General features: G+C 33.5%; 1 pseudogene; it reads left to right on the forward strand.

Moving 5' to 3' along the window:
- Positions 1-5,858: 5,858 nt before the first annotated feature.
- LOC108544456 (dihydrofolate reductase pseudogene) lies at positions 5,859-6,422 on the forward strand (annotated as a pseudogene).
- The last annotated feature ends 13,165 nt before the right edge of the window (positions 6,423-19,587 follow it).

The following is a 19,587-nucleotide window of genomic DNA, read 5'->3' on the forward strand; positions in this document are numbered from 1 at the left end:
CTCCCTCCCTCCCTTCTTTCCCTCCTTCCTTCTTCCTTCTATGGCTGAGTAGTTACCAGAGGCTGGGAATAATAATAATGGGATGAAGGAGAAGCGGGGATGCTTGAACAAGTACAAAAAAAGTTAAAGCATAAACAACATCTAGTATTTTATAGCACAACAGGGTGACCACAGTCAGTAATAATTTAATTTTACATTTAAAAATAACTAAAAGAGTATAACTGGGTTGTTTGTAACACAACGAATAAATGCTTGAAGTGATGAATACCCATTTACCCTGATGTAGTTATTACACATTGTATGTCTATACCAAAATATCCCATATACTCCATCAATATATGCATCTACTGTCTTTCCTTCAAGCTCAGGTTTCTCTTCCTCCATTAATACTTCCAAAAACATTTCAGCTCACTTTAATCTCTTTTCCCTTTCTGAACCTCTGAAACCTTTTAACCACTCATTACAAATTAATCTTTAAAATTCCTTATGGCTTCACATTTCTCCATGCCTGAAAGAGTACACTCAAATATTTTGCACTGTAATTACCATTTCCCCATTTTAGCTTTCCTATATCATCTCTAGTCTATGACATCATCTAGATTTCTAGAACCCATTTATTTTTCCCTAGTTATCCACCTTATTCACTTTACACCCTTATTGACCATATCACTTTCACAACACATTTTCATGCCCTACCTTACACAAGTACCTTGCTGCACTGATCTGATAAAAACTCCTTTGACCAACCCAATAATTGCTTTATATATATACATAATATCTAAAAAGTTGATATCTTCTATGGCAAAAATTATGTAGCCATGTAGATCAGTGCCATTCCAAATCTAGCCTTCAGCCTCATGTGAAACTTCAGTGTGTATAGAAAATCCTTTTGTGTCTTACCTAGCTAACTATATCATTTTTTTGTCTTCAACAATCTCTCCAGACTTTGCTTTTTTCTTAAGCCCCTTTCACAACACCCACCATAGTCATTTTCAATAGACTTTCTGCCTTTTTTCTCTGACTCTAAATGAATGGGTTAAATTGAATTTATTACATGAACTCCTTCAAATTCAAAATCCTAATAACAAAGTAAACAGGTTTGCTATGATATCCCTTCATTTCATTTAGTCCATGCGAAAAAGATACTCCATTTCCTCTTTAATTCAACCAATTCATGTCCAGATAATGGCTTCTTTAAAATCACTGTAATCCTTCTCATCTACTAGATCTTCTCCTCTACTACTTCATTATTTTTCACATTCTGTCCTCTTTCCACTCACTAACAAATTTGTTCTCTATATTTCCATTCAGAGTGATATTTCTAATCTTGTCAGTATTTGCAGTTTCCATTCAACCAAGTGCAGATGAAAATTTTTTTTTTTAAATAAAATACAAGAAAAAATACAAATAAAACAATACAGTATAACAACTATTTACGTAATGTTCACATTGCATCAAGTGTTATTAAGTAATTTAGAGATTATTTAAAGTATATAGAGCATGCAAATATTGTTCCATTTTATATAAGGTACTCGAGTATCTTGGCTTTTGGTATTCCCAAAAGGTCCTGGAATCAATTCCCCCACAAACACCAAGAGATAGCTGTATAGATAGATTTGATACATTATTCTTTCTTCAACATTCTCAATGTATTCTCTATAACTTTGTTTATAACCCAAGTGTCTTAGCCACACTAATCAGGCCTATCATGAGTCTAGCTCGTCATTCAGCTGCCCTCAAGCCACGTACCCCACATTTCTTATATACCACATATTATCTTTTATTTTTTATCTCAGTATATGTTGCTTCTTCTTCCTGGAATGCCCTTTCCCAATCTTTCCTGTGAAAATTCCCATATGTAACTTAAAGTTTTCCTGTTCTATAATATTTAACCAGATAGTTCATTTTCCAATGCGCTTATCCACCAGTTTGGGTTTCACAATCTTCTTTGTGTTCCGTGGCATTGTGCTTGCCTTCTGTCTTTTGCAGTTATCTCTGCAGTGGAGGTGCAGATAGCTTCTTTTACCCAAGATCACATTAAATTTAATACAAAGGGCTTTTCACCCAAAATCAGCTTGTTGCAAACCATCAAATGATCCCATTTATTTTCTTCTGGTTTGGCTTTAACATCTCATATTTTAAAATGCTAAAGTCATATACTCTGTCTTTAACACTGTGGGCAAAATGAATAGCACTGTTTAGCACATATTATAATGTCACATTTACTTTGCATGATTTGTATATTTTATTAAGCAGTAGGCATTATTGAACAAAGTACTTAGTACTATTCTGGGCATAAAGAACTGGATTGAAGTGTCTATGATTTATTGGTATGCAGTGGGCAGGGCAATGAGAGGCTCCCTAAAGGGAGGTTTGAAGATTATGTTTAGATATATGGATATAAACACAGAAACATCTTCATCATTCATATTTTATGTCAGAGCCCAGAAGATAGTACAACTTTATTCATTTATATATTTTATTTCTTCAATATATATTTATTGAGTATCCAATAGGTTCTAGGCACTGTGTCAGTTCATGGTTATATGCTGGTGAAATACTATAGGAATATCTAGCTGTTTGACGCAGTCTTTAATCTTACTAGTTCAGTTTCAAATAGAAAGTGACAACAATATCATATATCAAATAAGGCGAAAATAAATGCTTCTGATCTAATATAATTAACTATTTGCAGGTATAAGGTAGGCAAAGACAAATTCACATCCAGCCTTGAATGATGCTAGAAGAAAAATTTCCATTAGATGTCCGCATAAGCTTTCATTTAGTTTCTATATGGATAATTAGCAGATTAGAGTCTTTATTAGGCAATGCATATCCACCTTATAACCGAGGAATACTTTTCAGTTATTCGTAGTCTACCGGGTCAGAAAAAGTGTAGCCATTTTTTGTTTGGAAGTGAAGGAAGAAAATAACCATTTTCGAATACTTGCCATGATTCTGTCAGTGTACTAGCCATTCTTATATGCTATTCCATTTGATGTAACAGACCTACTATTTATATTCTTACTCTCATTCCATGAACAATGGTTCAAATATTCAGAAAAATGCATTCTCAAGGGCAAATATTTAATACATGTCAGAGTTATTAATAAGATTTTAATTCAGCATAATACTCTTCCTATTATCCAGTTGCTATATGATCAAAAACACTGGTTTGAATGGGCCTTTATCTGACCAAAGACACAGAAAAGTCAAATAATTTATTGCTAGAGATGTGACTGTAGGGTAGTAAACCAATGAAATCAGGAATAAGCACAAGAAAGCTTATTTGCTTTCAAGGAAATCATATTCTATAGTTAGCAAAAAATAAATTAAAGTGTGAGGAACAGTCAGTATGAATATTTAAGGCCCCAGTAGATAGTACAACTGAAAAAGAATTACACTTTGAACAGAAATAATAATATCACTTAATGGAGATGTCAATGGAAAAAAAATCAATAGATGAAGAAACTTGTCCATCTGATAGATTTTCATGACAAGTTGCCAGGGAGGATCATTTCAGGAAAATAATACCACACTAGATGAATTAGTGTCAAGATTTAGCCCCTCATACTTTTAGAACTGTTTTGTAGGAATTTAAGTTCTCAAACCTGTCTATGAGATCTTATATTCTGCCTCAGAGCAGAGGCAAACTGGCACAAGATCACCTTACATCATTTTCTATCCTCCTAAAACATTTCATGAGAATCTTAGGCTGAACATAACCCAGAAGCGACACAGACATTTTCCTTTTGAAACTATGGGTTTGGCTTTATTTGTTTCCCTTATGAGAACTAAAAAGAAGTTAAGGCTGAAATTATTTTAAGATGTTTTACATGTAAATTTAAAGTATTTGTAACTAACTTGTATTTCAACTTTGTATTAAAACATCTTAAAATAATTCCAGTCTTAACTTATTTTTAGTTCCCATAAGAGAAAGAGATCAATCATGACTGTATACAGTTAGAAACCCTCTGTAGTCCTTCATTAATTTATTCATTCAATAATATTTGAGTGTGTATTTTGTGCCAGGCTCTGAGCATGTACTAGGAATATAGAGGTACACAAAACAGACATGGTTCCTGCCTTCATGGAGTAGCAATGTAAGGGAAAACACTTCATAATGTTTAAAAAATGCTTTAGGGATATGAGCCATCTTGGTATACAGTCTAGATAATCCTTCCGAAATATCTGATGGCACAAACATTTTAATAAAAGATTAATTAACTTCCTGTTGGTTATTCTAAGGGAAAACTGACATTAAAGGAAATGTGACAGCTTTTATTTTGCATATCTTCTGGTATTGTTATTGTGAATAACTTATTGTAAATACAGAACCATTTGTTTATTCTCTGTAATGAGTATCTCTAAGTTTTGCTTTCCTGGTATCCATCCCTGCTATGGTCTGGTAACAACACCTGGATTTTCTGTGAGGAATTACTATTCTTTTATTGTACACAGTTTGTGTGTCTATCAGTTCAGGTGCCCTGTGTTCTTTTTGCCAAGAAGCAGGCAAGGGACTCAGTCCAGAACAATTTGAGCATTTTTTTTTTTCTGCGCATTTTGAGTCAAAGAGCATAAAAATACAGATAAGGAAAAAGTTGGTTTGTCCCCTGACAGGACCCTGAAGAGTTAGGCCAATAATTCTGCAGCCTATATTCTCTTTGTAGCTCTCTTCTTTGAATTTTCTTCAGTTAAACCCTGCCTTAAGTGTTAGGGTACAATGGTGAACAAAAGGGATGTGATCTTTGCTCTGACAGTGGTTAAAGCACAGTGGGGAGGATAGACATTTATCAAATAATCAAATAAATAAATTAGTTGCAAATTGAGATTAAAGAAAGGCCAGAAAAAGATTAAGACTGAGTATAAATGAGGTGTTCCTTTTAGTTAGTGTCATGGAGGGTGTAAGCCCCTGCTCATCTCTCTTACTTGGAAGGAATTCTAAGATTCATTGAGAGTTATAGTCTAATTTGATTTATATAGGTAGATACAGATGAACTCACACAGAAAACCCCAAGAAACCAAAGAGAACCAGCAGCCTCCATTGATGTTTGTTTGTTCTATCTGAGGAATATGTGTACAAACAAAAGTGTTTTTTTTTTTTTTTAATTCAGTAGAATACTAACACCATCAAAACTAAAGTGATATGGATCAAAAAGGTGAAGCAATTATAATACTGTTAAGCTTGTATGGAATAAATATAAGGCACTCAACACTTCACATTATATACTTACAGGTAGCTAAGAGATAATTGAATATTACAGGAAGGTAAACCATCTGCCTTAATGATTGTGGTAGATATTGCCTCACAGTTGAAACTTTTCTATGCAAGTGTTATGTTTCTTTTGGAAGAAAGACAGTCATGTTGTGTTTCTCTTTATAAATGATTTTCCATGATTCAAAAAGCAAAATCAAAACAAACAAACAAACAAAAGTCATTATCAAAATAAATTTGTCAGAAGACGGAAAATATACATTTAAGTAAACAAAGGTGAAAATCAAGGTTGAATAGTTATTTATTTACAGGTTAACTCTTCTCCCCATATAACATTCATGCAACTGAAAACAGCAAATGTTATAACTATACTTAATCCTGTCAATTTTAAATTTCTTATTTGGCTAAAATATTTATAGGTGAACCCATTATCTAATTTATGGATGTAAAATATTTCTTATTAATCATAAAATATAATACTGATAAAATATAAATATTAGCAATAATCTTATTCATCAACAGTAACCCAAATTCAAGGAAGAAATGGAAGTAATGACTGGCAATATAAAAACAAGAGCTAGAATTTCACACGATTCTTGGCCTTGCATCCTGGTGTAGCTCATAGGTGTTAACTGCTGTTGTCATGGTTCATCCGCTAAACTGCATTGTCGCTGTTTCCCAGAAGATGGGCATTGTCAGGAATGGGGACCTGCCCTGACCCCAGCTCAGAAATAAATTCAATTCCAAAGAATGACCACACCCTCTTCAGTAGAAGGTAAACAGAATCTAGTATTTTTGAGTAGGAAGACCTGGTTCTCGATTACTGAGAAGAATCAACCTTTGAAGTATATAATTAATTTAGTTGTCAGTAGAGAATCCAAGGAACCACCACAAAGAGCTCCTTTTCCTGCCTAAAGTCTGAGTAATGCCTTAAAGCATATTGAGCAACTAGAATTAGCGAATAAACTAGACATGGTTTTTACAGTGGGAGTCAGTTCTGTTTATAAGGAATCCATGAATTAAGAGACCATTTTAAACTATTTGTGGTATGGATCATGCAAGACCTTGAAAGTGACACTTTTTTTCCCCCAGAAGACGATTTAGACAAATATACACTTCTCCAGAATACCCACAAGGTGTTGTCTCTGATGTGAAGGAGGAGAAAGGCATTAAGTACAAATTTGAAGTATATGAAAAGAATGATTAATATAAAAGTGTTTTCTGATTTATTTCAAGTTGTTCTCCCTTTCTCTAAAATCTTATATATCGTTACATTAGAAAAAAAAAGATTTTGTTGACTTTAGATCTATGAATAATTATTTCTAAGCAGCATGTTTTTATTCCCCATTAATCTTAGACTATATCAAACACTATTTATAAAACATTCTTGCTGTAACTGTCTAAGTGCTTCTCTAAGGCCAGACTGTCTCCAGCACCTGCTGCGAAGAGATGACATTTCACACTCATCACATGTGACATGTTCACCAGTCATTGACATTGTCAGGTTTTTAAATGTTGGCAGTATTTATTAAAGGTGAAGATGCACATAGCCTTAAAAAAAAAAGAGTTAGATTACATAAGCTTGTTTTCTGACTCCAGCTATATATACTTGCACCTATTTGTCATCATTACTTTTTCACCCCTTTTGGAAAATATGTTTTAAAATTTTGAAGAAAATCTTATTCATTAATTATAAAAATTTCCCAGATTATCCATCAAAAGATACTTATGAATTCTACATGAAGTTTGCCAGTTACTGAAACATGGTACACCTCAGATGACTTCTTGATTTTAATTTTATATTTAAAGATGTATAAATAAGTATCTTTTTGTGACTTAGATTTGCAACTTATTTTATCTTAATATTATAGACATATTTTTCTGTATTTTGTTTTGTTTTGTTTTAATAATCAATATAGTTGAAATAGATAGATATGGGATTTTAGCCCCCAAGCTTTTCTACGTATTCAAATTTGATCAAACCCATTTTAAACTCTAAACATACTTTGGGCATATATAAGTGGCTAAAACAATTTATTAAAAAATGTTATTTAACTTTTCTTTCTTTTTTTTTTTTTTTTTTTTTTTTTTTGAGACGGAGTCTGGCTCTGTTGCCCAGGCTGGAGTGCAGTGGCCAGATCTCAGTTCACTGCAAGCTCCGCCTCCTGGGTTTACACCATTCTCCTGCCTCAGTCTCCTGAGTAGCTGGGACTACAGGTGCCCGCCACCTTGCCTGGCTTGTTTTTTTGTATTTTTTTAGTAGAGACGGAGTTAACTTTTCTTATTAAAACTTATTGGCCGGGCATGGTGGCTCATGCCTGTAATCCCAGCACTTTGGGAGGCCTAGGCATGCGGATCACAAGGTCAGGAAATCAAGGATAGCCTGGCTAACACGGTGAAACCCCGTCTCTACTGAAATACAAAAAAAAAATTACCCGGCATGGTGGCGCGCGCTTGTAGTCCTAGCTACTCTGGAGGCTGAGGGAGGGGAATCGCTTGAACCCGGGAGGTGGAGATGGCAGTGAGCTGAGAACGCGCCACTGCACTCCAGCCTGGCGACAGAGCAAGACTCCATCTCAAAAAACAAAAAAAACTTATTACAGTGCATTACGCAATGATTTGAAATAATTATAGTACTCACTGTTGTAACCTGTCTTTACATTTCATTAAATACTTTGATAAAACAAGAGTTTTGGAAGAGGAAGAGCCTTTTGTTTTAAGGATATATCACAATTTATTTATCCAATTCTATTTAATGGAGCATTTTATTTGTTTTCCATCTTTCCTTACTATGTAGATTTGCCAGAAACATTTTAATTTTTTTTTTTGCATCTAAGTCTTTGATTATTTTAAATAATCAGTAATTAGAATTAATACTGTTGGATTTGTGCTTGTATAATTTGGATTTTAGAACAAATTTTATTGTTTACTTACATTTTTTGCTGTATGTCTTTACTTTCAAGCGGAATTGCTTTCATAAAATGTGTAACCATATTTTCATCAATTATTTAAATAATGATTGCATTACCTGTCCTTTCAGACCACAAATTTTCCTTCTGGAGTTTTGTGGTGATTTTTTTACGTTTTTTTTTTTTTTTTTTTTTTTTTTTTTTAATTGAATGAAGTGAATGCTATTCATTCTAAGCCCTCTGGCATTACAAGGTAGTTGGGGAGAGGTCAGTTTGGCTGTTTTACTCCCTAACCTCTCCATTATCTTCTCTTGTTTAACAAAGCAGAAAGGAAACCTAAGAACAAGCAACAGTTTGCTTTAATGAAAAAAAAAGTTTGCTCTTTGGGCTTACACAGTATATAATTTTTAACTTATAGTTAAATAATTTTAATATAATTTACTTGATAATTTATCTTTTCTGAATTTTGTAGTATGTGAAGGACTCTTTTAGATGTATAGAATTTTCTCTTTAGCAGAGAAAATTAGTTTTCTACCAAACATACTTATTATTTTTATTCTATTTGTTTACACATTGTCCTCAAGAATATGTACTAAAACTCTATTGGGGCCAGGCGCGGTGTTTTACACCTGTAATTCCAGCACTTTGGGATTACGCCTGTAATCCCGCTGAGGCGGGTGAATCATGAGGTCAGGAGTTGGAGACCAGACTAGCCAATATGGTGAAACTCCGTCTGTACTAAAATTACAAAAAATTATCTAGGCGTAGTGGCAGGCACCTGTAATCCCAGCTACTCGGGAGGCTGGGGCAGGAGAATCGCTTGAACCTGGGAGGCGGAGGTTTCAGTAAGCCAAGATCACGCTACTGCACTCCAGTCCTGGCCACAGAGTGAGACTCCATCTCAAACAAAACAAAACAAAACAAACAAAAAACAACCAAGATAACTCTATTAGATTATTTTTCTTGTCTTCATAACTATCACCTTTAACTGTTTTCGTCCATTTGCTATTTCTCTAAATTCCTTGACCATATTTATTCCCATACAAATTGTTTGGCTTTCTAAAGTCCATTTCTACCTTTATTAGTATGAAAGAAGTTTTTGTTGTTGTTGTTGTTGTTGTTGTTGTTTTGCATTGTGTCATTACAATTTGTGGTTCCTTGTAATATTTCTAACTTTATTTACCTTTTTAAAAATCTCATCTCAGTAAAAAATCACCCTATCTTTTAATGTGTTCTTCACAAAATTAATGCCTATTCCCAATGACCTTTCTTTTCTATTGCCCATGATATGAATGATGAAATGTCTGTTTATTCTGATTATTCCCTCAAACACCATACCCCCAGCTATGATATTAGAGTTTTCTTGAATTCAGACCCTCCTTGTGCATGAATTTAGGATCTCCTGTTTACACCTTAAGCAATCTTGATAACTAAGGTAAACTGACATCAAAAGTCCGGGAACTCAGCATTTTGGTATAAGTAAGGGCTAAAACCAGCAGTTTTCCTACTTTTCTTTCTAACATTAGCTAAATTGTTGCTCCCAAATATACTTGGTTTTTCTATGTTCTCCAGTAGCATATTTGTGATCTAGAAGAGAAAGGTGGCTAAGAGGTACAATTAAAAAAAAAATCCCATCAAAAAGTGGGCTAAGATATGAACAGACAATTCTCAAAAAAAGACATTTATGCAGCCAACACACATATGAAAAAAAGCTCATCATCAGTGGTCAGAGAAATGCAAATCAAAACCACAGTGAGATACCATCTCACACCAGTTAGAAAGGTGATCATCAAAAAGTCAGAAAACAACCAATGCTGGAGAGGACATGGAGAAATAGGAATGCTTTTACACTGCTGGTGGGAGTGTAAATTAGTTCAACCATTGGGGTAGACAGTGTGGTGATTCCTCAAGGATCTAGAACCAGAAATACCATTTGACCCAGCAATCTCATTACTGGATATATACCCAAAGGATTATAAATCATTCTACTATAAAGACACATGCATACATGTGTCATTACAGCACTGTTTATAATAGCAAAGACTTGGAACCAACCCAAATGTCCCTCAATGATAGACTGGATAAAGAAAATGTGTCACATATACACCATGGAATACTATACAGCCATAAAAAGTGAGTTCATGTCCTTTGCAGGGACATGGATGAAGCTAGAACCCATCCTCAGCAAACTAACACAGGAACAAAAAACCAAACACCCCATGTTCTCACTCATAAGTCGGAGCTGAACAATGAGAACACATGGACACAGGGAGGGGAGCATCACACACCAGGGCCTTTTTGGGGGTGGGGATAAAGGGGAGGGAGAGCATTAGGACAAATACCTAATGCATGCGGAGCTTAAAACCTAGATGATGGGTTGATAGGTGCAGCAAACCACCATGGCACATGTATACCAATGTAACAAACCTGCACGTTCAGCATATGTATCCCAGAACTTAAAATAAAATAAAAAAATAAAAAAATTATTCTCCAAAAAAAAGAGAGGTACAACATAACAAGAATATTCAACAATATTCAGGTAATACCTTTTAGACATGAGATACTGAGCTAGAGACTGGGAATTAAAGCCCTGAGCACACCAAACACTACACTACACTACACCTTCATGGAGGTCGCAGTTTAGTGGGAGAAAGTAGATTTTAAACAAATCAAATATACATATACATATACATATATATACACACATACTATATATGTATTTAACTACAATTCTGATAAATGATATAAAGGAAAAGTATATAATAATTTCTATTTATACAGGAAAAAGAATTGGCCAGTGTGGGAGATCAGAAAGCTTTGCTGAACGATTGCCTTTTAATGAATGTGTAGGAGTAACTAGGTGAAGGCAATTGAAAACAGGGATTCAGAAAGAGGAAAAATGTACATATGAAGGAACTGAAGTAGGCTTTTTGGAGGGTTAGTGAGGTCAGATTGCCCAGAGCATAATGAAAAGAACAGAGACTGGCAAGAAATGAGGCTTGAAAGGTATTCAGGGAACAGATCATGCAGGGACAAGATAGAGGGTACTTGAAAGGACTGGCTAGTCATGCAAAAAAGTTAGGACCTCATCTTGTGGGTGGAATTTGGGGATATTCAGGCTTTTGTGAATCAACAAATTTTATTCAAAAGCACAAGACAGATATACCTTTGCATTCTAAAATGGTGACACTGTTAATCATACTGTTCTTTGAAGATTTTTTTCACATACATTAACTGGTATTTCTTTACAATTTTTCCAAAAAAAAGTCAGTAAGTCTTACCGTTGTAATTTTAGAGGTAAAGAAAATGTAGCAGAGTAAGTTGAAGTGACTATCCTAAATTTTCATATAAGTTAGCTGACGTTACATGATTCCTAAATTATTTTTTTTTCTATTTAGATTGCATTTAGGGCTATTATGCAAAAAAGCTCATAAGATCTTTAAAGTGCTTATAGATTCTCCCTTGTTTTTTATTATATTTGAGACCCAATTTTCCTATTCCTCAAAATTATTCCCTTTATCAGTTCAGAAAAGTGGTTTATTCATCCTGTTTCTGTTTTTCTTATAAAGTAGAGACAATAGCCTTCAACAGTGATATCAAAACTAACTATGTGATATGTATTAAAAGTGCTGCTGTTGGAAACATTACATAAGAACTAAGCATTAGGCTTATCTCATATGGGGTTATGGGAGAAATAACTAAGCAATTATTTCAACATGCTTAGAAATTCAAAGCACAATGCAAATACTAATCAAGCATACCATGCATAAAGGCAAATTCATTAGTAGAGAATACAGAGGATGTAAAACTTTTGAGTATGGTAACAGATATCCAAAGGTGTTATATATTTCAGGTACCTCATGAAAATGAATATGAAAAAGGCATGGACTGTTGCATTCTCATGCTTCGAGTATCTAGCATTATATGAATGAATGATAGTAATTAAGTCTCCTTCAAAATTATTTTGCAAGTGACAGAGTCTCTCCTTGACCAAACTGTAGATGGGCTTCTCTGAGCCCTCTTTTCAACTTGGCCTCATCCTTGGGCCTTGTTCCCAAGCCCATCCCAGTTGTAATAAGAATCCTGCTGACTGTACTCTTCACAACAGCAAAGCCATGGAATGAACCTAAATGCCCATCAATGGTAAACTGGATTAAAGAAAATGTGGAACATAGACACCATGGAATACTACACAGCCATAAAAAAGAATGAAATTATATCCTACACAGCAACAAGGATAGAGCTGGAGGCCATTATACTGAGCAGACTAACACAGGAACAGAAAAATAAATACCACATGTTCTCACTTTTAAGTGGGAGCTAAACATTAAATACATATGAACACAAATAAGGGAACCAAAGATCCAGGGCCTACTTGAGGGTGGAGGTTGGGAGCAGGGTGTGAATCAAAAAACGCTTTGTCAGGTACTATATTTACTACCTGGCTGATGAAACAGTCTGTACACCATACCCCCACAACATGCAATTTACTTATATAACAAACCTGCACATGTACCCCGAACCTAAAATAAAATTAAGAAAACAAAAACTAAAAAAAAAAAAAAACCAAACAAACAAAACAAAGGCAGATTGTCAGAATGGATAAAAAAGCAAGACCCATCTAAATGCTGTCTACAAGAAGTATATTTAAATAAAAAGACACACATTGGTTAAAGGATAGAACAAGATATATCATATTAACACTTGACAAAAGAATGCTTATGGGCTGTGGCTATTTAATACTGCAGTAGATTTCATTGTAAAAATATTACCAGCAATAAGCAAGTTCATTTCATAATGATAAAAGTTTTAATTAATCAAGAGGATATGACAGTCCTATACATTTATGTACATAATAACATAAAAGTTTCCAAATACATGATACAAAGAAAATGGACAGAACTGCAAAAGAAACAGGCAGATTAATAAGTATAGTCTGAGATTTTTGTATCTCTTTACTCAATTGATAGAACAAGGAGACAGAAAATCGGCAAGAATAGAGGAGACTTGAATACATTCTCCTCAAGTACGTATGGAACACTTACCAAAATAGACCTTACTCTAGATCATGCAACATATCTTAATAAAAGGATTAAGTCAAAAGGATTTAAGTCATATGAAACATATTCCCTGACAAAAAAGCAATCAAATTAGAAATCAATAACAAAATTATATCTGGAAAAACTCAACCATTTGGAAACCAAGTAACACAGATCCAAATAACCCTGGGTCAGAGGTAATAAAACAGAAAGTAGAAAGTATTTTAACTAAGTGAAAATGAAAACACAACATATGATAAATTGTGGAATGCAGCTACAACAGTAAATAAAAATTTTCAACACTGATATCTGTAATAGAAGAGTCTCAAATCAATGACGTTGACTTCTACCTTAAGAAACTAGAAAAAAAGAAGAGAAAAATTAAACCCAAAGGAAGCATTGGAAAGGAAATGATAAATACATGTTATGGTCTGAGTGTTTGTGCTCCTCCAAAATTTATATGATAAAGCGAGATCACAGAGGTGATATTATTAGGAGATGGAGCTTTGTGGACATGATTAAGTCATGGCGGCCAAGCCCTCATAAGTCAATCAATTTTCTTAGATAGATGACCCAAGAGATCCCCTTAACCTCTTCTGCCATGTAAGGTCACGGGGAAAAAATAATGCATCTATGAACCATGAAGTGGTCCCTCACCAGACATCAAATCTGACAGCACCTCGATCTTGGACTTTGCAGTTTCCAGAACTGTGAGAAATCAATTTCTTTTGTTTATAAGTTACTCCGTGTATGGCATTTTGTTTTAGCAGGATGAAGAGACTAAGATATCAAAGCTGAAACCAATAAAACAGAAAAACTGTAGGAAACATCAATACCACCAAAGATTTGAGGAGTTCAATAAAAGTAATAAACTTTTATCTAGTCAGACTGCTCAGGAAAATGAGAAGATATAAATTAATAACTTTGGAAATGAATAATGTGATATTATAGATTCTATAGATACTTTTGAAAAACAAGGCAATATTACAAAATTTATGTGAATAAATATGGCTAAATTGCCAAAATTGAAAATTCCTTGAAAATGAAAATTACCAAATCTCAATCAAGAAAAGATAATCTGTATTGCCCTATATCTATTAAAGAAAATTTAGCCATAGTTGAAAACCTTCCTACAAAGAAAACTCCAGACCCAGATAGCTATACTGCTAAGTTCTACTAAATATTTTAGGAAGAAATAATATAATTCTACATAAACTCTACCCCAGAAATAAAAACGAGTACATATCAACCCATTCAATAATGTTGACCAGACAATGATTTTTTTTGTAAAAAATAAGAAAACTTCCTCATGAGCATGAATGTATAAATTCAACCATTTTTTGAAGCAAGCAAGATATCCTCCAATAGGTGAATGAGTGAAATGTGGCGCAGCCATATAATAGCATATTACTCAGTGATAAAAATAAGTGAACTATCAAGCTATGAAAAGACATGGAGGAACCTAACTGCATATTGTGAAGTAAAACAATTCAATCTGAAAAACCTTCTTACTGCATTATTCCAACTATGCAACACTATGGAAAAAGCAAAATTATGAATATGGTAAAGAGATCAGTGGTTGCCAAAGGACTGGCAAGAGAAGAAAATGATACATTGGCAGAGTGGAGGGTTTTTAGGGAAGTGAAAATACTTTATATGTTACTATAATGATAAACACATGTCATTATACCTTTGTGTAAAGCCATACAATGTACAACAACAAGAGTCAACCCTAATGTAAACTATGGACTTTGGGTGATTATGTGTCAATATAGGATCACCATCATAGCAACTGTACCACTGTGGTGAGCGATATTCATCATGAGGGAGGCTGTGCATGTGTGGAGGCAGGGGGTATACAGAAAATCTCTATCTTTGTCTCAATTTTGCTGTGAACATAAAACTGCTCTAAACAAGTAGTCTTTCTAAAAAAAAAAAAAAAAAAAAAAAAAGAGAGAGAGAGAGAATCCAGCTAACTAGTATACAGCCTCTATGAAGAACAGTATGGAGCTTTATCGATAAACTAAAAATATAACTACCATATAATACAGCAAATCTGCTTTGTATATACTCAAAATAAAGAAAATCAATGTATCAAAATGATATCTATACTCTCATGTTTATCACAGCACTATTCACAATAATGAAGATATGGGATAAACCTAAGGATCAACCTAAGGGAATCAACCATCAATGGATAATTATTTTTTAATGTGGTATACACTGTGTGTGTGTGTGTGTGTGTGTGTGTGTGTGTGTATACCACATTAAAAAAACCTATTTATCCACTGATGAACATTTAGGTTGATTCCATATCTTCATATCTATAATAAAATTATATATATAATTATAAAATTAAAATTATTTTATATTTATAATTTTATAAAATTAATTATATATGATCCATTTATATATACTATAGTACACCATCTATATACTAATAGGAGTACTATTCAGACGGATGAAATTAGTTGAGATCCTTCCATTTGCAACATGGATGGGAGCTGAAGGACAATATTAAGTGAAATAAACCAGGCACGAGAAGACAAAAGGACAAATACGCATATGCTATCAGCTAATGGTGGGAGCTAAAAAAAAAAAAAAAAAAAAAAAGAAAGAAAGAAAGAAACTCAAACTCGTCTTTGTTTCTTGCAGGTAAAAAAGTATTCACAATAGCAAAGAAATAGCAAAGACTGAGTTCTCCTTTTCTTTCCTTTCTTCTTCTTTTTTTTTTTTTTTCTTCGTTCAACACCTATTAGTGATAGCATATGGTACTTGTCTTTTGTCTTTCTGTGGGCTGGTTATTTCAGCCTAACATTGTCCTTCAGTCCAATCCATATTGCAAATGAAGATCTCACTATTTTCGCATGTCTGAATAGTAGCTCGCATTATATATAGTGGAGTACTATATATATAACGTAATTAATATATAATAAAAGCCCAAATGTCGCATCAGTGACAGAGCTCGATTAAGAAAATCGTGGCCGCATATATAACCATGGAATGACCTATGCACCATAAAAAAGGATGATCTCATGTCCTTTGTAGGGACATGGATGCGGCTGGAAACCATCATTCTCAGCAAACTATCACAAGAACAGAAAACCAAATACCACATGTTCTCACTCATAGGTGGGAATTGAACAATGAGATCACTTGGACTCGGGAAGGGGAACATCACACACCGGGTCCTATTTTGGGGAGGGGGTAGAGGGGAGGGATAGCATTAGGAGATATACGTCATGTAAATGATGAGTTAATGGGTGCAGCACACCAACATGGTTCATGTATACATATGTAACAAACCTGCACATTGTGCACATGTACCCTAAAACTTAAAGTATAATTAAAAAAAAAAAAAAAAAAAAAAAGAAGAGAACTAAGGGGATAGAGAGTAGAATGATGGTTACTGGGAAGGGAGTTTGTTAATCGGAACAAAAATACAGTCAGATAGAAGGAATAAGATTCATTGTTTGTTAGCACAATAAGATGACTATAGTTAATTAATTTATTCTATATTTCAACATAACTAAAAGGGTAGAATTGGAATGTTCATAACACAAATAAATGATAAATGCTTGAGGTGATGGCTTCCTGGCTTACCTATTTTGATTGTTACACACTGTATGCTTGCATCAAAATATTACATATAACCCATAAATATGTACAACTATGATGTAGTCATAAAAATTAAAACCAAATAATCTTGCTAAGTCAGTTTAGCAAGAATCCCCCACCCTTCATATCTGATCATCTGGCTTGCCTTCAGCAAGAATCCCATTAAGTCAGTTTAGCAAGAATCCTCTGAGTAATTTTCCATCTACTGATGCCTTCACTTTGCTCGTTGTCTATAAATCCCCAGCTGTTGTTCCTGTATTCGGAGTTGAGTCTGCTCTTTTTACCCTATTGCAAAAATCATTACATCTATTGCTACTAATTCTGAATAAAGTAGTCTTCATTTTTTAACTAGTGTCAGAATAATATTTCTTTATTACTGGTGATAATTAACTTATGCAATCCTTTTTCCTTTTTTACTGCTACTTTCCCACTCTCAAAAGAAGAATCTAATAATCTAAATAATGAGATTTGAAATTATTAAATTTTGCATTTGTTTTAAATAACATGGTTCTTATCTACTATGAAAAGGAATTTAATATGAGGTAAATATCTTGTAGAGATGACTTTGAAATATGTCATTATGATTTGTGTGTGTGTATTTCATCTAAATTCAACGATTCACAGCAGAAAAAGCATGTACCACCGAGGCAAGCCAATTCCATATATTTAAGAGTGGAAAGCAAACTGAGCATTATTTATTTATTTTTAAAACATATTTTGACTAGTTTTACATTTCTGTGATCATATGTAGACAGGGCTTACATAAATATTGTCAATAATAATTAATATTATTACTGAGCTTGATAAAGACACATTCATTTCAAACTTTTACCCCCTTAACTATTTATTTGCATGTTGGAAACTATATGGAAAGAATTTCATATAGTTTTCATATAGTATGAAATTTCATATAGTATGCGTTTTTCTCTTAATTTCAAAAACTACCTCAGAAACTGTTTAGGTATGGAATCATTTCAACGTGTATCCCATCAGAACTGTGTTTGCATATGTCAGATGAAGACTCTTTGATTCAATGGTTTAAATGCTTGAGCATGGGAAATACTGTTTTAATATTTGACTTGTGCATGTATGCCCACCTGAGAGTGTGTGTGTGTGTGTGTGTGTGTGTGTGAGTGTAGACACTACTAATGAAAAATATTACTATGGTTACAAAAACCTTTTTTAACCTTTTATTTTATATTTAAATCTATGCTTAGAAAATAAGATTGTTTACAATAAAATATTGTCTTTTATTTTTTCTGATATTCTGTAGAGCTCTTTTTTTAACCTAAATAAATATTTTTAAAAATCTGTATGTTGGCCAGTCGCGGTGGCTCAAGCCTGTAATCCCAGCACTTTGGGAGGCCGAGACGGGCGGATCACAAGGTCAGGAGATCGAGACCATCCTGGCTAACGCGGTGAAACCCCGTCTCTACTAAAAAATACAAAAAACTAGCCGGGCGAGGTGGCGGGCGCCTGTAGTCNGATGAATTATTTAAAACATTTTCAACAATTATTATCTTTCATAAAGTTTAAAGTCAGTCAATGGTAAAATGAAAGAAAACATTAGCAAGTTAATGTAAAAAAGTAAGCGCTACATAGACAAACATATGATTTAATAGATACATGTAAATTTTATCAGAGTATAAATTTGTCACTGGATTTTATTCCCATGTTTCTATATCTATTTTTTCTATTTAATATATATTATGTTTAATATATTTTCTCCTTCATCTATTTCTTGAGCAATTTATACTACCCACCCCCAAACCACTACTTCTCCCTCATTCTTCAATGATCAAACATCTTGTAAAATGAAATATTTGGTAAATAATTTGACGTATTCTGTAGATGCTGTCCCTTCAACTGACTTTTTCTCTTCTAAGTTTGAGGACTCTGCCTCAGCCAAACAAAATAAATTAATTGAATTTCAGAAATATAAAGCTATTCATCTGCCTTCGTTTATAATTCAACAAAATATTGCCCTCAAAATACCTTTCAGACTGGTCTAACGTCTTTAACTTCAATGAACTTCTCAACCTTTATAATTCCTCATCTCCTTGATCACTTTTCACTTCCATATTTCTCAAGCGTTATTTCCCAACATGTGCAGCATTTAAAAAGAATTAACAGGATAAATACACTAATTTTAAATTTAACTATATACAGTGTAAGAAGAATATATTTAAGTGAAATATCAGTATTTAGGTATAGACTGTCTTTTCAAGAACATCTTGTGTCATGTACTATGATTTATTTTACTACGAGGTGTCTTTGCACTTAAACAGAATGGCCACTAGAGTGCTGCAAGTATCCATTCAAGTCAGTCTCCATTCTGCACAGACGTTCTATTAATGATGAAAACAATAAGGCTGATATATCTTTAGAACTTATGGGCCACGATCAGTAAAGAAACACCAAGATTCATTTAAACTATGCATAGTTTTATCTGTTGTACATTTATGCTGATAACCCTTTATTAGGTTAGATGCAGAAAGTATGTAGATATAATTGAAATAAAGTCCATCTCTCAGTTAATAAAAATTAGTTTTCCTTTACCATCTTGCTATCAGCACTTTTACAACTTACTTCATTTTAATAATATATGTAGACAAGTATCCATATGGGCATTGTTTACAAATAATTTCTTAATTTTTATTTACAAAGAATATAGGTCATGCTGGAGATGAACTTTGATTAAATTTCTAAGATATATTGTTTAGCTTACATATCTATTCACTATATCAATGAAAATATTTTTGAAAAAGGTGCTCCTTTTAAATATTTTACTGGTTTTAATTTTAAA

Source organism: Rhinopithecus bieti, unplaced genomic scaffold, assembly GCF_001698545.2.
Source record: "Rhinopithecus bieti isolate Rb0 unplaced genomic scaffold, ASM169854v2 scaffold_26537, whole genome shotgun sequence".
Lineage (NCBI taxonomy): Eukaryota > Metazoa > Chordata > Mammalia > Primates > Cercopithecidae > Rhinopithecus > Rhinopithecus bieti.